The following is a 19,006-nucleotide window of genomic DNA, read 5'->3' on the forward strand; positions in this document are numbered from 1 at the left end:
CCACTGACTCTTTCTTGGGACAAATAGGGAGTAAGAGCTGGAGCCAGAGGTGCAAAACCAAGGGTCAGCTTTCAGCTCCTGTAATATGAAGTACTACATTGTATCCTCGTGGCATCTCCCACCCTAAAGGTTCTCAGTGCTCTTGGAAGTATTGAGGAAACAGCAGTCATTTCATCTAGCATTTAATTGTACTATTACTAGGTTGACTGGTGGTTGGAAATGGGACGGTCTGGGTAAATGATGTTGCCATGCAAAACCACAAGAATTCAGGGTATGGAGTGAACAGGCTTTTTATATATAGCTGAAAAAAAAGCCAGGCTAAACACCGTAGCCTTTACCTAACCCATCCAGTGAACTTTAATGATGACAAGTGGGTGGCATATAGATTTGCAATCAAGGCTGCTTGGTGCCCTCTGCCATCTCGCAGGGGCGTATGAACCTCGTGCAGCGGCAGCTTAGAAGCTTTCCAAATGAATCACTCTCTGCTTCCCATAGCAAATGAACTGTGACTGGCCAGCAGCCTGGCCAGCACCAAAGTCATTCCCTCACAAATGACTCCCCTCAGGTCATGGGGGCTGCCTTCCAACGCGGCACTTGGCAGGGCTCTTCCCCCCACACCGCTGTGCATCTCCGTGTGCCCCTGGCACCACTCTCCTTCCTGTACCCCGAGTCCAAAGGGGTGCAGGCAGGCCGCTGGCTCCCAGAGCATGCAAGGAAAGTCACATGTGGCGTGCTGTGCCAGCGTGCCCAGCATTCAAGTGGGAGCAAAGAGAGAGATGTCTGGAGGGGTGCAACCCTCAGGGCAGCCAGTGGCTTCCCCCTTCACCCCCTGACAAATGGGTGGCTAGAAAGGAGGGACAGGCATTTCTTTCTCCTTGTCTCCTGTCTAAAAGCAAGAGGCTGGGGCTGGCTCCTGACCCTGCAGCCCGAACTGTGGCCATCCCCATCTCACCCAGGGGATGAGATAAGGCGGGGGTGCAGGCTGGAGCTGTGCCCTGTCCTGGGAGGGAGAATTTGCTGGCACTGCTGAGCTCGGAGGCAGGAGGGCTCTTGGCCTGTGGGGTAAATCCATGTCTGCTTGGGGCTGCTGATCCTTGGACAAGTTGAATAAAGTGGCCATAAGGTGGAGCAGGGGCAATAGGGAAGGAGCAACTGGAGCCTATGAGTTTGTTCATCACATCCCTCTTAATCTCTGCAGCAAAGAAACAGAAAGGCTCTGTACCAAAGAGCCATCTCCCACCTGCAGGCTTAGCTGAGGGTCTTGATTGCTGTAGGAGCACAGCAGCCCCCAGGGAATCCTGCTGTCCCCCAGCTACCCCCACTTCAGGCTCCCAGGTCACACACATCTGCAGCTTCATACCTTGGGTGACGCTGCAGCAGTTCTGGGGGTTGGGACCTCCAGACCTCCCCAGGGTGAGCACCCCAGGCAGTGAGGTGCACTCAGCTGATGTCTCTGGGAGCAAGCTGCTGCCACCTCTCCCTGCTCAGTGCCTCATGCCATGCTGCATGGAGTGAGTCTGCAAGGCCCAAAGGCTTTCCACTCCATCCCATCACCAGTCCCTGTGTGATGATGGCCAGGGAATCGATTGCTGTCCTACCCCTGTCGTTTAGGAGAGGACTCGGCCTCGGCTACTTCACCGCAGTGTGGCGATGGCTGGCGGTTAGCAGCAGCATTTATGCTCCACCCAGGCATAAAACTGCTCTTCGACAAGCAGCGGGAGGATGTGCATGCTGCTGTGTGTTTGCAGCAATTAATTTTTGCTAGTGAGGGCTTGGGGTTTGGGGTTGGGAGGGGAGGAGGAAAGGGAAGGGAAAAGGGAAAGGAAAAAGAAAGCATGTCTGTGTTTCAAGAGTAAATACCAAACCCAGCATGGCTCTAAATGGACTTGTGATCTTTAAATGTTTCTGGACTGCATCCTCTGCTTTTTCTTTCACAGGTTACCCAAATGCTGTGGCACGTGAGTTACCATCGCTGGCACAACGAAGGGTTCCCCCTTCCTCCCACCGCCCCACACACCGTTGCAGCATGGTGTGTAACTTGCCAAGGCGCAGCGGTCTCTGCGAGGCGGATCAGAATGTTTTTTTGGCTGTCTCTGTGGAGCTCTCCTGTGTCTGTTTCCCTCCCTCCTTCCCCTAGGTGGGACTCATGGACTTTTCTTGGTGGTTGTTTCAGCTGGTCAGCCAGCAGCTGTCACTCTGCCGGGGATGGCAGGCTGGTGGATGCAAAGCCCCAACTTGGGGGGCAGCCTGGGTCTCTCCTCCACCAGGGCCACCAGGCTCCTGTGACATGGGTCTGGTGTTCTGCCAGCCCTGCCAAGGTGTCTGAGGCTGGGGTCATCCTCTGTCCTCCAGCGGCTGCTCAGGTACTGCCCAGGACTGTAAAAGAGCTGGACAATGAGAGGCTGACATTTGTAATTAATTAATTGTCCTTTCCAAGCATCATACAGGTCATACTAACATCCTCCAACATTTTACTCTGTGAGGTATCACTAGGACCTTTCAGATGAACAGAAAACCTACTAGTGGAGTAGCATCAACCCTGCTGAAAAGGAGCAGGAAAGGGTTGCAGGGGACCTCAGGGGAACATGAGCTTGCAATGGAAACCACAGTCCTGGGCTACATCAGGAGAACAAGTAGCCTTGACAGTCACACTCTTGCCCTCCCAAGACATTACTTACTCCCAAGTAGCAAGCAATAGGACAAGAGGAAATGGCCTCAGGTTGCACCAGGGGAGGTTTAGATTGAATATTAGAGAAAATTTATTCTTGGAAAGGGTTGTCAGGCATTGGAACAGGCTGCCCAGGGAAGCCTGGATGTGTTTAAAAGATGTGTGAATGTGGTGATTAGGGACATGGTTTAGTGCTAGAGTTAGGTTATGGTTGGACTCGATGATCCTGAGGGTCTCTTCCAGCTGAAATTATTCTATGATTCTACTTGGTGCTGCTGAGTCCACACTCAAAGCAGTGTCCTCTTTTGGTTCTCTCAGTCTAAGAGGGATGTTGAAAAATGGGATTGGGTCCGGTGGAGGGCATGTGACATGGCCAGGATCTACTCCCCGCAGCCTGCAAGGGAGATGGGATTGTTTAGTTCAGCAAGGAAGAAGCAAATGGATGAGCTGATAATGGCCACTGACTCTTTGAAAGGGAATTAGAGAGCCAATAGAGCGAAACTGCTTCTGGGAGCACCAGATGACTTAGCAAGGGCAAATGGCCACAAGTTATGGCTTGGATACTTAGACTGGGCACAGGGGTGAACTTCTTCACCGGGAGGGTGGTGCAGAGCTAGAACATGTCACCCAGAGAGGGTCTCCAACCCTGGAGGCTTCAAGGATCTGGGCAGCTGAAGTGTGGTTCAGTGGGTCTCCTGTTGATGAGAGTCTCCGTAGGAGTCGGAAGGCAGACAGACAAACGCCCTGTGGCCCCTTCCACACAGCCTTGCCATGAAGCCATGCAGCCATGGCATGGAGCAGGCAAGGGCTCTCATCACTGTCAAGTCAGTGCTGTGGGATGAGGTTTGGTCTGTGTTTCATCCTTCCCAGCTTTCCCTATGTGTCTGTGCTCAGACACAAGATGATGTCCCTGCCCAGGTCTTCGCTCTGAAGCCCAGGCCAGGGCTAGCCGGCTCTTTTCGTTTGGTTCGATTGTGATGCCAGGGCTGTGAGCCTGCCTGTTCTGGCAAACACCAGCCTGGGAAGTTCGCCTTGCAGCTTTAATTGGCCAGCTGCCTCTTGGGTCTTTTCCGTGCAAAACCCGCAGATCATGGTACCTTCCTGAGGAGAGGCAGTGTGTGCCTTCCCAGAGTCCTGCTTACAGCTGCCTCGGGCCTTAAACAGGCTTTAAACTGGGCATAGATTCTACTTACATCCAGCTGAAGGCTTTTTGAGCAGGCTGGAGGGACGCTAGGTGACCTCTAGGTGATGATGATCAGGCCCCATAGAGACAGTGCTGAGTGTTTCCCTGGCTGAGTGCGTTCAGCATATGGGTGGTGTGAGATACACCTGGCTGAGAGATCTTCCTTGCCCATGCCAGCTTTGGAAAATGCTGATGCTTCTCCATGTGACAGTGGTCCGAGTCTCTGTGCCCTGTGGGGATCATTGCCAAGCATTTGTCTGCAGCTGTGCCTGAGGGGCTCCTGGGCAGGACATGACTATGTGCTCACCTGCGCACTTCCTGCTGATCCTGCGACATGCAGCAGCACTGGCCTCCCCCAGCAGTCCCCATGAAGCTCAAGGTGACCTTGTCAAAGGGTAATGGCCTTTCTGGGTCTGCTCGTGTGACCCAGAGAGCATCCCTCTGCTTGTCGTCCTCTGTGGCACTCCACATCAGCCATGGTGTTTGATCAGTGTCTGCTCTTCGCACAGCTGCCTCCTAAGCTGCTTGCTGTATCCCGGGTACTTTGGTTTCTGGTTGTCTGTTAAAAACTGTTCAGCCAGGCTGCATCAGCAGTGTGGATCAGGGAGGAGCTTCGGTGTTTTACCATTTTATTTTATTTTACTTCAATTTGATTCAGATTATTTTTTGCTGAAACTACTTTTCGCCACTCTGATACTTAACAGCATGAATAACGCTCATAAAGACTCTTCCTATAACTGAAGCACTGCCAAGAAAGGAACAAGACTTAGGTCTGACCTAGCAGGATGTGTCAGCATGTAAAATGCACGTTAGCTGCTGGTGGTTTGCAATCCTGCAGCTCCGGGCTCAGCATGGATGTGAGGAAGTGAGTGTCTCTCAGGGTGGCTGTCCTGTGAGCCCCTGCTCTCCTCTCAGTCCACAGCCGAACAGCATCTCTAATAAAGCGGAGATGGAAAAGATTACTAAGTGGTAGCCAATAAACAAAGTGACGTGCACAAAGCCTCGTAATATCATATTGCTCCTAAAGAAAATATGAAAAATAGTAATCATGGCCATTGTTATTACTATCTTGTTCTTCACTGTGCCTAAACTATCTATCATGCCGATAAGGCTGATAGGAAAACCCAGCGATATAAGATGCATATATCACAGGGTAGGCAGTCCCATGGCTGCCTGTGCTGCATTCAGTCTGCTGGGGCTGCAGTTGCTCCTCTGCATCAAGGGGCCATCAGTTAAATCAGAGCAGAACGAAAGCAAGGAGCACTGTCAGTGTAGCCACCAGCAGCAGAAGGTCAGCGCAGAAATAGCTGCTCTGCAACAGCTGGTGTGGAGACCTGAGCAATGAGCTGATGTGAGCTGGGGATTTACTTTGGGGGTATCAATGTACCTAAAATGTGTGAGGTGGACAGAGCCCCAGAGGAAGACAGAGGGAGGAAAGCAGAGTGTCTTTTGTGGAGTGGGAAGTCAGCTACAAGTGTGGTACTACTGGTAATTGCATGGCAGGCTGGACAGTCAGTTTCATGGGAGGAGAGTTTCACCCTGCTGAAACTATACTTGACTGTTTAATTGTGTAGCCAGAGAATATGAGTTAGTGAAGATAATGAAGGGGTTGGGGACCTGTGCAGGTTCTGCAAGGTCACCCAAGCAGTCCTTGCTGACCAAGGCTGTTCCATGCAGTTTACCCTTCAGCCCTGGCCCTGTCTGGGTTATGTGGTTCATGAAACTCCTTTAGTTTGGAGACTGGTCCATGGTCCTGCTCTTGTGATCTCCATCCCAGGTCTTCTCCCCATGGTTTCCTTTGATTGCTGCGTTCATACTGCCTGGCAAGCAGAATGAGGGACCAGCCCCTGGTGAGCTCCTGTGAGAGGTCGCAGGACTGCAGAGCTGTTCGGGTGCTACTGTGCCATGTTTCCTGTCCCCAGCAGCACCTGAATTTTGCCAAGGGAGCAGATGGTCTTACAGCCCCTCTCCGAGAGCTTCATGCCGAGGCTGGGCTGTAGGTCCAACCCCGATGACAGAGGTGGCTCTGGGTGTGCTGCGTAAGCTCCCTCTGCAGCCTGTCTTCTGCTGGGAAGGGTTATTTGCCATATTGCGCTACTAGGAGAAAAAAATCTTGACTACAGGTGTAACGAGCAGGCGGCAGAGCACAGCGCTGGCTGTTGTTACTGGCAGTTACTGCCTTCACTTGCTTAGGGGCCTACAGATGTCGGAGCGTGGCTGCTGAAATGAAATGTTGTTAAACCTTGGACATTAATCACAGGCAGACACGGAGTGCTGTGCAAAGGCTTTCCATGGGGCTTAGTTTGGCCTTGTCATGGTGGCAGTGTAGCAGGGATGGCCTTTGGCCCAGAGACTCTGCTTGGCTGGGTCACCCTCTGCATCCTGGGTTGTCCCATGCAAATGTGTCCTGTGGTGATGGCAGCTGAGTGGAGCCCACAAAATGGCTCTCCTGCTCTTTCCCTTCCCTGTCTCTTTCTCTCCAGGCTGGGCTCCTGCGCTGCTCTGCCACAGCTGCAGCTGGCCCCACCTCTGGCTGCTGGCGGGGAATTCAGGAGGAGATGGGGCACTTCCTGGGAGAGAGACGTTTTGGACTGCAGTGGTGCACATTGATAAAAAACAAGGAGAATTTCAAGACAGGCCTCAGGAATGGCCCAAAGCAAACTGCTGCATTGCCATAGCCCTCAGATGGTGGCACAATGGTGCTATGTGATGCCAGGGTCATTGTTGGCTTGCACCAGGACAATGCCTATTCCAGGGCATGGCCAAGACAGCCAGATCAGTCAGGAGCACAATGTTATGGAGCTGCCCTTTGACCTCTGAACTGGGGCACAGTGATGGGGTGGCAAGCAGGGGCAGAAGAGGGGCTTGCCAGGCTGCCCAGCTCTGGAAATCTGTGGCACTGCTCTCTCCAGGGCATGAAAAGGAACCGCACACCACAAATGCCAAATGTTGGGGTACCCCTGGGCAGCTCAGGCCAGGTTGTTTGCTCACACTCCCCAGCCACGGCATGTCCCTGTGTCCCCCTTTTTTGTCTTGATCCCATTCTTATAAGCTCCTGGCAGGCCAGCAGCAGACTCGGGGTTCCCGCTGCTGTCTGTGCAGCCCTGGGCCACTTGCAGGCACCCGCTGGGACATGGAGCCCGACTGGGGGTAGGTCCCCACCAGCTGCCACCAGGCGGCTCAGGCCATGCTGCTCTCCACCCTGCAGCAGGCTTTTGGTGCCGCCTGCCTCCTGGGGACACCCAGCCCGTCCCCCTCAGGCAGTGACAAAGGCAATTACCTCGCTACCAAGCGCCATGAGCCCTGCTGAGCTTCCCCAGCCGGCTGCTGAGACACTTACCTGAAATTAGCAGCGGCCAGCGCCTTGCAGAGGTGAATGCAGTTGCGATTATGAATGCGCTTCTTGTTTGTCTTTTCAGTGCTGAAATCCTGTCAGCGAGGAGAAGCGATAATAACATGCTATTAAGTTCTTTCTGGATAATGTAATTCAGGAGTCAGGAGGCAGTTTGGTCATTTATGCCTTTGAAAAGCTCAGAATAATTTTCAGTGTCATTATCTTCCATTTTAAAGAGCCCATTTCAAACATCAATATCGAGAGCCCCTCTCCTTGCCACCTCCCCCTTGCTTGTGTGGTTTTCTCCCACCTTTTGTTCCTGTTTTCTCCAGGTTTTCAGGGATTTGGGGTTTGTTTCCAGTCGTTCATATACCCTGAAACACACATCACACCTGGCCCTTTCTTGCTCCCTCTTTGTAGTGGGTTTGGGAACGCGTTGCTATTTCATTCAGCACCTCTAAGTTGTGGCGGGTGAAACAGCTGTTGGCGAGGCTGGGAAGTGCTGCTTGGGCCTCGGCAGCGGCAGGAGGAGGGTGGGCATGGTGTGGACTTGGCTCTGCAGGGAAGGAGGAAGACCGCAGGGGTTCAGGGCCGTGTGTGTGTCCCCAGGGCCTGCAGGCAGGTGGGGAGAGCCACCCCAAAAACCCAGCTGTCCTCAGGAACAGGGGCTGTGTGTGGGCAATGTGCAGCGCTGGTGATTTCAATTGTGTTGCAATGCCCCAGGACCCAGCTGTGCTGGTCTGGCCATGGAGCTGGGGGAGCCCGTGCAGCCCAGACACTGCAGCACGAGCAGCTGCCCTGCTCCAGACCACTGCTCCCTCTGTTTATCTGGACACGGCCACAGCCGATGGGTTATATGCAAAGCCTGATGCATCATTATGTTCTTTGCTCATGTTTTTGTGAAGTGTGTGCTTTAGTGTAAGCAGTTAATGGGTATTTTTGCCCTGAAATAGTCCCCAGGATAGGGAGCAGAGAGGCTCCTTAGCAGATGCAACTTCAACACCAGCTTACACTGCAGGCATGAAAACAGACAGATGTCTCTGAGTGAATGCAGCAAAAATGATTACCCAGAACTGGGGCAGGAAAACAATCCGGCTCCTCTCTTGCATGCACAGAGCGCATCTGAAGAGGAGACTTTTATTCATTAAATTAATTGGCAACAATCCCTGAAATGTCAGCCTTGGCCTTAACTTCATTTCTAGGATTAGAAAGCGTCATAGCCTTTCTGTTTTTTAAAGAGGAAGTTATATGGCTCCTTCCATTTTTTTGTGTGCTGGCACAGCCAGTGTTGCAGTGCAAATGGGAGGAATAATGCCCTTCCATTTCCTGCCTTCTTCCTTCAGAGGAAGAAGTGGGATCTCCTAGGCAGAATAAAGAAAATACTCAGGGAGCAGGCAAGAGTCACATCCATTCTTAAGCTTGGTTCACATTGTTCATCAGCCTCTGAAGGAACTGGCGGGCACTCACTTTCCAGCAAAGTCAGCAGTGGAGTCAGGCTATGACCTGGCATGAGCTCATTTGCAGAGAGGGTGTGGGAAGATTTGCACGGGGAGCAGGTTCATTGGCCTCGCTCTGCAGAGAGGATGCACGAACACTAGTGACACAGTGTGGCTTTATTACAGAGCTGGCCCAGCATCATTAGTATAGAGGATACAGTCTCCTTGGGACAGGTGTAAAGAGGGGTGGGTATGCTCTTTCCTAAGTGAGAGATGGAGAGTCCTTTTAAATACTTCTGTCAGTCCTGGACATTAATGCATGGTTCAGTGCTGGCCAGTGATGCCAGGAAAGGAACCCACACAATAGCAGACTGGGTACAATGGATGCATCTGCTCCCAGAGAGCCTTGCCCTCCCTCTCTGCAGAGGCCATGGTAACAGAGAGAGACCTGTGCTGGTCCAGCGCGATGGGCTGTGCCTGCTGCCATCGCCTACTGACTCCCTGCTCTGTGTCCAGTTGCAAGTGCCCTCTGAGTGCAGAGGCAGACTGTATGTGTTTCCTGTGGGCTGGGCTATTTACATGGTGCCTCCCATGAAGGTTTTCTGGTGGTTGGTATTTTAGCTCACACTGTAATCTCTCCTGCAGTAGGGACTCTAGAAAGTCCTCTATCCAGCTACCTATTTTCATTAACTATATAACACTTTCATTATCTCTGAGATCTGTGTGCCTCTCTCTTGGTTGAAACTAGAGAAGGGTTTGAATAAGTGCTTGTCAGTATGGAACTGGTAGAGGGTCAGACAGCCCAGTCTCTCCTGTTAGGGCAGCTTGATGGGATAAACTGTCTGCCCTTAGAAAACTAACAAGGGAAATATGGGAAAGAAAAGATAGTGAAAAGCAGAGGAGACTGGACTTCTTAAATGGCTTGTTATATCAGCCAGATCTCCATTCATTCCACCTGCAGCCTGGCCAGCTTAGCCCCGCTCCCAGCAAGGAGCTTGCATCTCATTCTTTGACCTCTTGCATATTTTTCCCAATTGCAACTGGTTTTCTCAGCCTGTTTTTTTTTTCCCCCAGTTTCTGCTGCACTGGCAGCCCGTGTGCTGTCACCTCATGGCACAGCTGGCTGGTGCTAGGGGCATGGCAAACGAGGCACAGGGAGGAATTGCCAACTGGCATGGGGCATGCAACTTCACTCTGTGCTTCAACCATGAGGCAGATGTTGCCCCATGCTCAGCTGCATGAAGCTCGTAGGGCCGTGCCCAGCTGCCCAGAGCAGACTGTGTGGTGTATTCATGTACCGAGTCATTTCCCTCTTGCTTTTCTTGCTGGATGCTGCCTTCTTAGCCCACTCTGCAGTGATGTTTCTCTCACTCTTGGTTTGCCTTTCCAAGGTATCTTGCTGGGCTGAAGGAAGCCTGACTGTGGTTTGGGCCGTATAGTAAAGACACTGATGTTGTTTATCGGTGACCTTATTGCAGAGTGATGTTGGGTGTGTTTTAGATCATGCCAAAGGTCAAGTTTGGTTTAAATAGTGGTGTAACTCAGACTTCAGCTCAGCCTGGGCAGGTGTTTTGAGCAGACACAGTAGTCGAACTGGAGGCATTTCGGTAGGGCTGCGTGGAGAGCTAGGTGTGCAGTAGCATCACCAGCCCAGGAGGTGCCATCCCATCCTTCATGAGAGCATGGCCTGAGCTCTGTGCAGAAGGACTGTTAGCTGGGAAAAGGAGATGCTGCACTAACCAGGCTGAAGCCCCTCAGCCAGTCTGCAGGAGCACAGGCTCTGGCAGGGAAAGTCCCACAGCACTGCAACAACAAGGCTCAAGGCATCCTGTGTGCTTCCGGTGTGTGTCTCAGCGTGGGCACGATGTTCAGCTCCAGTTCACTTTCACATTTGCTTCAGATATTAACATTCTGTAGGGTCCATAAGTCATCTGAAAACCCTGCCCAGATTTTAGCAAGGAGAGTTGCCCCATCTGATTTAAAGGGAGGTCTCTGCAGTGTGAGAGTACGCAATTTGTCTTCCGAGAGCTAAGTCATCCTGGACTCTTCTTCCAGCCATCTCCTGAGATTGAGGCTGTGAAGCTGCTAGTGTGAGCATACATATGTGTGCTCATATTTATGTGTGCTCATGCTGGCTGGAACACTAACTGCCTGCCCGTGCTGGTTTTGCTCCTGGTGCACTGCCTTCTGCATGCTCTGCCAGCCGTGCAGCCAGAGAGACCTTCCAGCCTGAGAGCCAGAGGACTGCGTCAGACCCCTGGGTGGCAGCTGGCCATTTGGCTGATGGATTATCCACTCTGAACACAAGACAGTAATCTTCAGAGGAACAGACCCAGAGAAAGTGGCAGAGTTAATCGCTTTGAGCATGGGCAGCAGTCAGAGAGGGAGAGGGTGGGCAAATCTAAGAGAGAACAGCGTGGTTTGGAGGGAAAGAAGAGGAAGCAAAAAGGAAAACAAAAGCATAAAGCAAAAAGTCAAGGGCTCTTGCCTGGCAAGGAATGACAGAAGAGGACTGGGTGTTACAGCAGGACGGGACTCAGCCTCCACCAGCAGCACTCACTTTGTCATTGTTGTCTCACATGTTCAATGGAAAAAAGCTGCCCAGGATCTCTCCACAGTGGGACAGTGCAGCCTCTTCCCAGAAATACATGCCACATGCTTGCAAATGTGAGACATGGAGAGCAGAGAATGCTGTTTAGTCTCTTTCCCCTTTGCCTCTGTTGAGATGTCAATGAGAAGTGCTCAGGCAGGGATTTGATGCCTTATAGATTCGAACAACAGATTCTGCTGGAGACTGTACTTAGAAGCAGGAGAATTTGAATTACAGAGACAGCTCTTTGTTACTGCAGTATTCACAGAAAGATGTTTTTAAACTCCACACTACATTACTCCAGGGAAGCCGTTCTGGGCTTCACACCAACCCAACTGCATGTTGGGCAGAGGGTTTTGTTACTTTTCTGTGCATCTTCAACTGAGCCAGTGAGTATATTAGCCACTGTTACCAAATCTTAATGGGTTATCTCTAGGCTCCTGCCAGCCTACGCAGTATTTCTCTTTCCACAGAAGTGCTTTGATATATGTGGATTAAAATTGTTACAAGTGCTGAGTATTAATGCCTCAGTTAAAGAATGTGTAACACATGTTAAGAGACAAGATATGTTGACATTGTTAAGGCATGTGCCAATGGATGAGCCCGGTACCCATAGTCTTTAAAGTTATTTTTCTTATGTTTGGCCATGGAAGGATGTGGGGGTTTTGGGGCACAGCCAGGAGCTCTGAAGAGAGAGCCTTGTAAGCACCACTGTTCTGCTTCAGTCTTTTATTAAGGTCAGTTCAAGGGGAAATCTACAGCAGTCTTGGGCTGAGGCTGCGCATATAGAGAATGTGGAGAATATTCCCAGGCACAAATCCTCTAGCTCTCCTTTGCTGGAAGGACAAACCACATGCCCTGAACATCTGGCATGACACAGACTGAAGGGCAATGGTGATGTCTAAATGGAAAAAAGTAATTAAAATATTAACACTAGTTACAATTAAAAGTTGCCGTTTCTAACATGAAACTGGAATCTTAATGGCTAGATAAGACCAATGCTCTATCTAGTCCATTCTGTAGTCTCCAAAATAGTTTATCCTGGCTGGCCCAGATGCAGGTGGAAAAGCCACACAAATGGACTACACTTAAGACTTGCCAACTGGAGAAGTTTCTTTCTATTCCATACTTCTGTTTATAGCAGGTCTAAACTTTTAACAAGGAAATTTCTATTTCTTAAGATTTATACTTATATATCTGTATGTATTTACATATAATGCAGATGTGCCTATTTTCAATAATTACTGAGTACCTTGAAAACTTGATCTTTAGGACCAGTGCAGGCCACAGTGACAAACCAACTGACTGTGTCTATCTGGGACCATCCGTTCCTTGTGACTCAACGCTGGCAAAGACTGAGTCACAATGGTCACGAGGGTGTCCTGTCCAAGCCCTCCTAGTCATATGAATCACTTTGCTCCATCACATCACCAGATCATCTTGGGCACTTGAGTTATGTGGGCTGGAGTTGAATTACCAAGACCACATGAGGCATATTGGTTCCCAAGATAAGTTCAGTTGCTCCAGTTAACTGCAGATAAACTCCAAGGATGGCCTTTAATAGTACAGTGAAGGTATGCTTCATCTTTAATATTTATTTTACCAATTAGTGTTTGAGTTTGTTTTCTTCCACTCAAACTGATGCTGCCTGTGACCATCGCATTGGTTGTATTATAAGGTAAGGTGGGCTTGGAGAACCTCTCGTGTCCCCTCCCACTCATTGGCCTGGTTTTTGGGCTGTAGAAAGGACTGTTGGGAAGCCAGAGAAATTACATTACTGGGCACTGTGGATGAAGGAATAGCTTGATGTGAGCAACAAGCTGGTGGTCATGGCTTTTAGAGAAGGAGTGAAGAACAAGGGCTGCGTGGCATTTGGCTGAAGAGTTTGGAGGAGGCAAAGTAGAGGGCCTTGACTTGGAGACAAAGGGACAGGAGATGAAGGTGGAGGATTCCTCCATGGTATAAAGTCTCAGACTTTATATGTGGGGTAGAGAGGGGCTGGATCCTCCTATTGATCACCATTGTCTGGTGGGCCTGCAGTGCTGAGGGAATGTGGAGGATGTCAAGGGGCAGGGTCTTGTGGGGACATCTGGGGTCCCAAGCTGAAAAAAGACAAGAAAATGCTACATGTGATTCAGAGAGCAGCCTTGCAGATACACCACAAGCCCGCCCTGCAGGGATACTCCTTGGGATGACAGGAAATTCCCAGTCCTGGCCGTGCTGCCCTGCTTGTAAAGCTGCCAGCTGGGAAGCACATCTGGGGGAAGTGTAGCAGTGCCTGATCTGAGTTTCTGCCTTGGGAGACCCTGGCCCTGTGATTAATGTGCAGTATTGCCTGCTTGCTCTATTGTAAATTCAAATTTTGCAGTTCTCCTCTGCTAGTGAGATTACCTGACGGTAACCATTGCTTGAGTGGGACAATTTTTTAATAGGTAAAATACAATTAAAAAGAGCATCCTGATTCCAAGTGCTTGTTGAAGGGTCTTAAAACCTTCAACAACAGCAGGCTCTGGGGGATAATATGACTCAGTGTCTTTGGCTGGTGTCTTTGGTGACATTGCTGGTGACTAAGGGTTCTTCCCAGGCAGGAGAAATCTTAACCCTTGATTTATAGTGAAGGCTGATATATTAATACCAGCAGTATTTCACTTTTGCTGTTGCCAGAGTGTGGTACAGATTGGTGAAGACTATACCTCTTCATGCTGGGCTGAGGGGAAAAAGATACTTGGGGGATACTAGAATCTGCCCTGCTGTTACGGATGGGAAAAGAACAGGACGCCAACCAGCTTCTACTCGTAATAATCAGGAGCTCATTAAGGATTCTAATCAGGCAGAAATATTTTCCCGTCAGCTCATTACAAACTGTAACGAGGTTGCAGCTTTGGGTCGTGGCTGCTTTTTCTCTTGCTGGAGGTAACGAGTGCATCTGCTGAAGGCTTGGCAGCTCGTTTGGTGTGACACATAGGTGATGGGGAGGAGAAAGGGGCAGAGGGCAGAGCCAGGAGCCATGAGGTTGCCCTAAAGAGGGGGTGTTTTGCTTGGTAGCCTGGAGAAAGGCAAGTATTTCCTTACTTTGCTGTCTGGGAAAAAGCCAAGGGAAGGGTTGCTAGGGAAACTCCTGCTCCTGGAGATGGTGGTTTCTTTTGAATGTATGATGGTGTACCTCTCCTCGGGCTTCTTTGCAAGCCTGACAATGAGTACATGAGGGGACCTTCATCCTGTCTTCTCTGTAGGTTGTGGGCCTGGGATGGTGTGTGATGCAGCTAAGGACAGGTGGGAGAAGGTGTGAGAAAAGCAAAGCAGTGCTGAGGCTTTTGGAGGGTGCTGTGTTCTGTGGAGATCTCTGCCTGCCTGTTTCCTCCTCACCCTGTGACACTGAAGGGAGTTTTGACTCTCTGCACCAATGTGTTGCTCACACAGGCTCAAAACATTGCTGTCTGTTGGCTTGCCAGCACCTCTGTTTTGGTCCCTGGACTTTGAAAGGATTTGGTCATGTGAGAAAAAGCTTGTAGTAGAAAAGACTCTGGGAGACTCAAAACATAAACCATCTAAGGAAAAAATTGACACTTTTGATGAGGCAAATACTAGGTCTTATTGACTGATGGAAGCTACCAAGGCTATTGACCCTGAGAGGCTGCTCTTAAATATGGAGATCTGTGGCAGGCTATATTTATTACGAAGATAACCCATGCTCCTGTTAATCCCCCCTCTATGTCATCTATTCAATAACCTCATAGATTCCTCTGGATCTGCGAAGCCATCTATCTGCCAAGACAAACATCCTCCTCTCCTACTGTCAGTGGCAAAGGTCATCACCAAGGTGGAAGCAAAGAGCTTTCACGATGTGACAGAAATTTGTGGCAAAACTCTGTTGGGAGGGAGATGTAGTTCTGTAAATTCACCAGCTAGTTTGCTGTCAAGAAGCTAAATAACAGCTTTTGCTTGTGCAGACCCTTCAAAACAGTCTTGACTTTCAGCTTCTGTAGAATACCCGTGCTGTGTCCTTCTTTCCTCCCCAGAGCTCCGTTGTGCCTGTTGCTGTGTGGCTACAGGGGCTGGAGATGCTGCAACAAATGGGGCGGAAGTTTCTCTTCACTGCAAGGGCCCTCTAGAAATTTGAGGAACAAACAATATCAGAGGGGCAGTATCCAAGATGGAAGGAGTATAAGCAAGGCTAGGAGGCTGCTATCCAAGAAGAGTTTGTAGATAGAAAAGAGTTGTTGAAGGTAAGGTAGAAAAGCACCCTTGGGCTCTATGGCGCTCTCTGCCTTCCTGCAGAGTCAGAAAACAAACCTCAGAAGCATCTGTTGGATGCTGTTAACTACAGAGTGGTCCATCTCTCAGGGCTGTATTACCCTCCCAGTAGTGTTTGTTGAAGGGTTGATAGCTATAGCTAGTAGACAGACAGGATTGAAGGCACATTCTCTAGCTCTTGCACTACTTTTTGCCTGTCTTCCCAGTTCACAACATGTAAGATAAAAGCCGCTTAGGAATTAGAATAATGCTGTTCCTGATACAGAGTCTAGGTACCGGCTAGCAGCAAAAGCTTTCAAGGAAAAAGATACTTGGAGTCTGTTTGTATTGGGGCATTAAATTAGATTTACTTAATTTGGATAGGAGAATGTTAAGTGCAAAAATTAAAACACACAAGTAATTAGCATCTGAGGTTGCAGGAAGCAATTTATTTAGTAATTCCGCAGTGAGCTTGCTGGTTTTAAGGTTCTTGGGTGTGTTCTTAGTTTTTCTGCTTCTGGCAATCTTCCAACTGCTATCTCTATGCTGCATTGCTTCACACCTGGATTGACCTGCCTTTATAATGTGTCCTTGACATCCAGTCAAGGTGGTTTTGAAGCAGAAACACTTCTATGAAGATGCTGGTGAGAAACCTGAGGCTCTCTTTCTAGTGCTAACAGTAGTGGGTTTGTATCCTCTACTATGTGGCTGTGGCTTTGTGCTCCCCTGTGAGCCCCTTTGGAGTCCCTGGATGTGTTTGCCCTCTCCAGAGATCCTAGTTCGCAGTACTGGGTGCATGTGCTGGAGCAAACACAGAGAAGGGCCTCTAAGAAGGTTGGTGTCCAGTCTGAGTCTGGTGAAGTACCTGAAGACTAAGGACCAAACCAGACTTTCTGGCAGTACTCCTGCTGCTTGCCCTAATTCTTAGGCTATGTTTGCCTGTGAATGGTGCCATCTCTCCTCCCAAGTGCAAGGAGGCAGAGAGCTTGGTGTGGCAACTATGAAAGTCTCATGCATGTTACAGGATTTAGCCAGGAAACTTGCAGGTACTCGTGTGAGTTGCCCTGTGCCTGATCTGGAGGGTACCCAAGGAGTCCCGGGACCAAGCGGTGCTGAGGTGGCTGCGCAGCACAGCTCTTCCAACAGGCAGCCTGCGCAGGCTGTGGAAAGGAGCACGATGAGTAATTATGTGCTGTTGTTACAACACAGCTACACAGGGAGGTTTAAATGGCTCTTTCCAGCTATTGCCTGATTGCTGCGGTGTTGACAGGAGCAAGGATCCCCTCTCTTGGCATTCAAGCTCCCTTTCCCCACATGCGCACTACAGCTTTTGTAGTATTTGTAGCAGGGACTTAAGCTTTGAGCTAATTTTGCTGCTATTTTTGCAATCTTCTACCTTCACTGCCATCTCTGTCCTTCCTTTCCGGAGCTGTGTCATGCCTGCTATCCCTCGATCTACTGCAGCCCTTGCCTCCTGCTCAGGATGTTGTAATTGGGCTAATAAAAGGCGTGTGTTGCTTGGCGTGCACAATTTTTGTAGCAGCAAATACAACAAAAGAAAGCCATAGAAAAGGCACATTGGCTCAGTTTCATTAATGCACTGGGCTTTAGGAAAGATGAGACTTATCTTGAAATAAATGGCCTAGATCAGACTACAGAGACACTTCAGAAAAATGAAGGTCTTCAGGCTTTATGTTTGGAACAGCTACTGCTGCAAATATATATGTTTTTTCCCAGTATGCTTTAGGATGGACTCCAAAAGGGATATGAAGGAAAAACAAGGGTTTCACTTTGGACTATAAGCGTCTCCCACCAATATACTTAGTGTTTCCTTTCATTTCTCTATCAGCTGGGAAAAGGGAAGGAAAAAATGAATCAACTTGGTAAGATAGCCTAATTTGGTTTCTACATCAAAATCCTCTGTTTCCTGAAGTATTCACGTAACCTTTTCCAGCACAAGTCACTGACTGCGGGTAGTGCATGTCTAGTTAATAACCTGTAAGTGGCTGCCTGTCTCAGTGTCCTCACCCACCAGCAGAGGCAAGTAGCCAGCCTTTGCTTCAGATGTAGATCCTGTGATAGGAGTAACCCGGAACTGACCTGCCTATCTGGGACTAGGGTCCAGATGAGGAGGTTAAAACAAGGTTAATATTATAGTATATTATATATATATATATATAGTATATAATAGTATATAGTATATATAGTATATATAGTATAGTATATAACAACAACCACTGGACGGCTAGCATAGAGCCCGGACTTGGGCAGATCGAGGCAGGGAAAAATCTGTGTGGTTTTGGACACGGTAAATCCGTCTTAACACAAGTCTGAGAAAGTGGAGTTGGGATTTTTTCTGGAGGACTAATAGAGAATGCACCACTTTGGAGAGGACCAAGATCATATGGGGTGGAAGTAAACACCTATTTTTGTTACAAAAAGGTTTAACAGTTCATCCCAGCCTTCTAGTCTCCTGGCAACAGTGAAGAACAGACCATACTGGGACCACTATTTTAATCAACCTAATTGCAGGTCCTTTCTCTCATCCCCTAGCAATCAGCCTCCTGGGAGATGGAAAACCCTTTCAAGCATGTAATCTAAAGGACTTGGAGACTCTCTAGTTTGCCATGCTGCAGTTACATGTTGCTCAGATCTGTGCAGTACTCTTGTTTCATGGGGTTTTTTTGTTGTTGTTTTTTTTTTTTTTCCTGGAAACAAGGCATTACTTTGGGGGGGGTTGCATTTTTCCCCTATTAAAATGTTAAAATGAATTTGTCACTTTCACTCCACTAAGAAATTTCCAGTTGGATATTATCTCAAAATAGGAATGCTTTACAGTTCTGACCTGTTTCCTTGACTGCCCCTCTGCCTGCCCACACTCTTCACAAGATCTCTCTACCTCCTGCTTCTGTCCATCCTCTAGAAGTGCTCTCTTGCCTATGCAGATATGTTTTGTGTTCAAAGCATATGATAAGAAACATCTACTTTGATCATGAGAAACATCACGTATTTTCAGCCTTCTTGGAAAAAAAAAAGTGTCTGTGTTTTTATACATTTTTTTTCTCTCTTTTCAGAATGTTAGGGATTGGAAGGGACCTCAAAAGATCATCCAGTCCAATCCCCCTGCTGGAGTGGGAACACTTTAGATGAGGTTACACAGGAAGGTGTCCAGGCGGGTTTTGAATGTCTGCAGAGAAGGAGACTCCACAATCCCCCTGGGCAGCTTGTTCCAGTGTTCTGTTACCCTTACTGAGAAGAAGTTTCTTCTCAAATTTAAGTGGAACATCTTGTGTTCCAGTTTGAACCCATTACCCCTTGTCCTATCATTGGTTGTCACTGAGAAGAGCCTGGCTTCATCCTCGTGACACTCACCCTTTATATATTTGTAAACATTAAGAAGGTCACCCCTCAGTCTCCTCCAAGCTAGAGACCCAGCTCCCTCAGCCTTTCCTCACACGGGAGATACTTTATCAGGTGAGTTAGTTTAATCCTAACCTTCTCAAGCTCCTGGGCTTCTGCAGCTACCTGGGCCGCCTTTCATGCACGGGCAATGAGAGAAATC

General features: G+C 49.1%; 1 protein-coding gene across 1 annotated transcript in view; it reads left to right on the plus strand.

The window, feature by feature from the left end:
- ADCK1 (aarF domain containing kinase 1) overlaps positions 1-17,597 on the plus strand; it is a 109,490-nt gene extending 91,893 nt beyond the window's left edge. Inside the window, exon 11 of the mRNA XM_065839137.2 lies at positions 1,938-17,597. The gene's annotated coding sequence lies outside the window, so the exon portion shown is untranslated. The remainder of the gene's footprint in view (positions 1-1,937) is intronic.
- The last annotated feature ends 1,409 nt before the right edge of the window (positions 17,598-19,006 follow it).

This window comes from Patagioenas fasciata, chromosome 5, assembly GCF_037038585.1.
Source record: "Patagioenas fasciata isolate bPatFas1 chromosome 5, bPatFas1.hap1, whole genome shotgun sequence".
NCBI lineage: Eukaryota > Metazoa > Chordata > Aves > Columbiformes > Columbidae > Patagioenas > Patagioenas fasciata.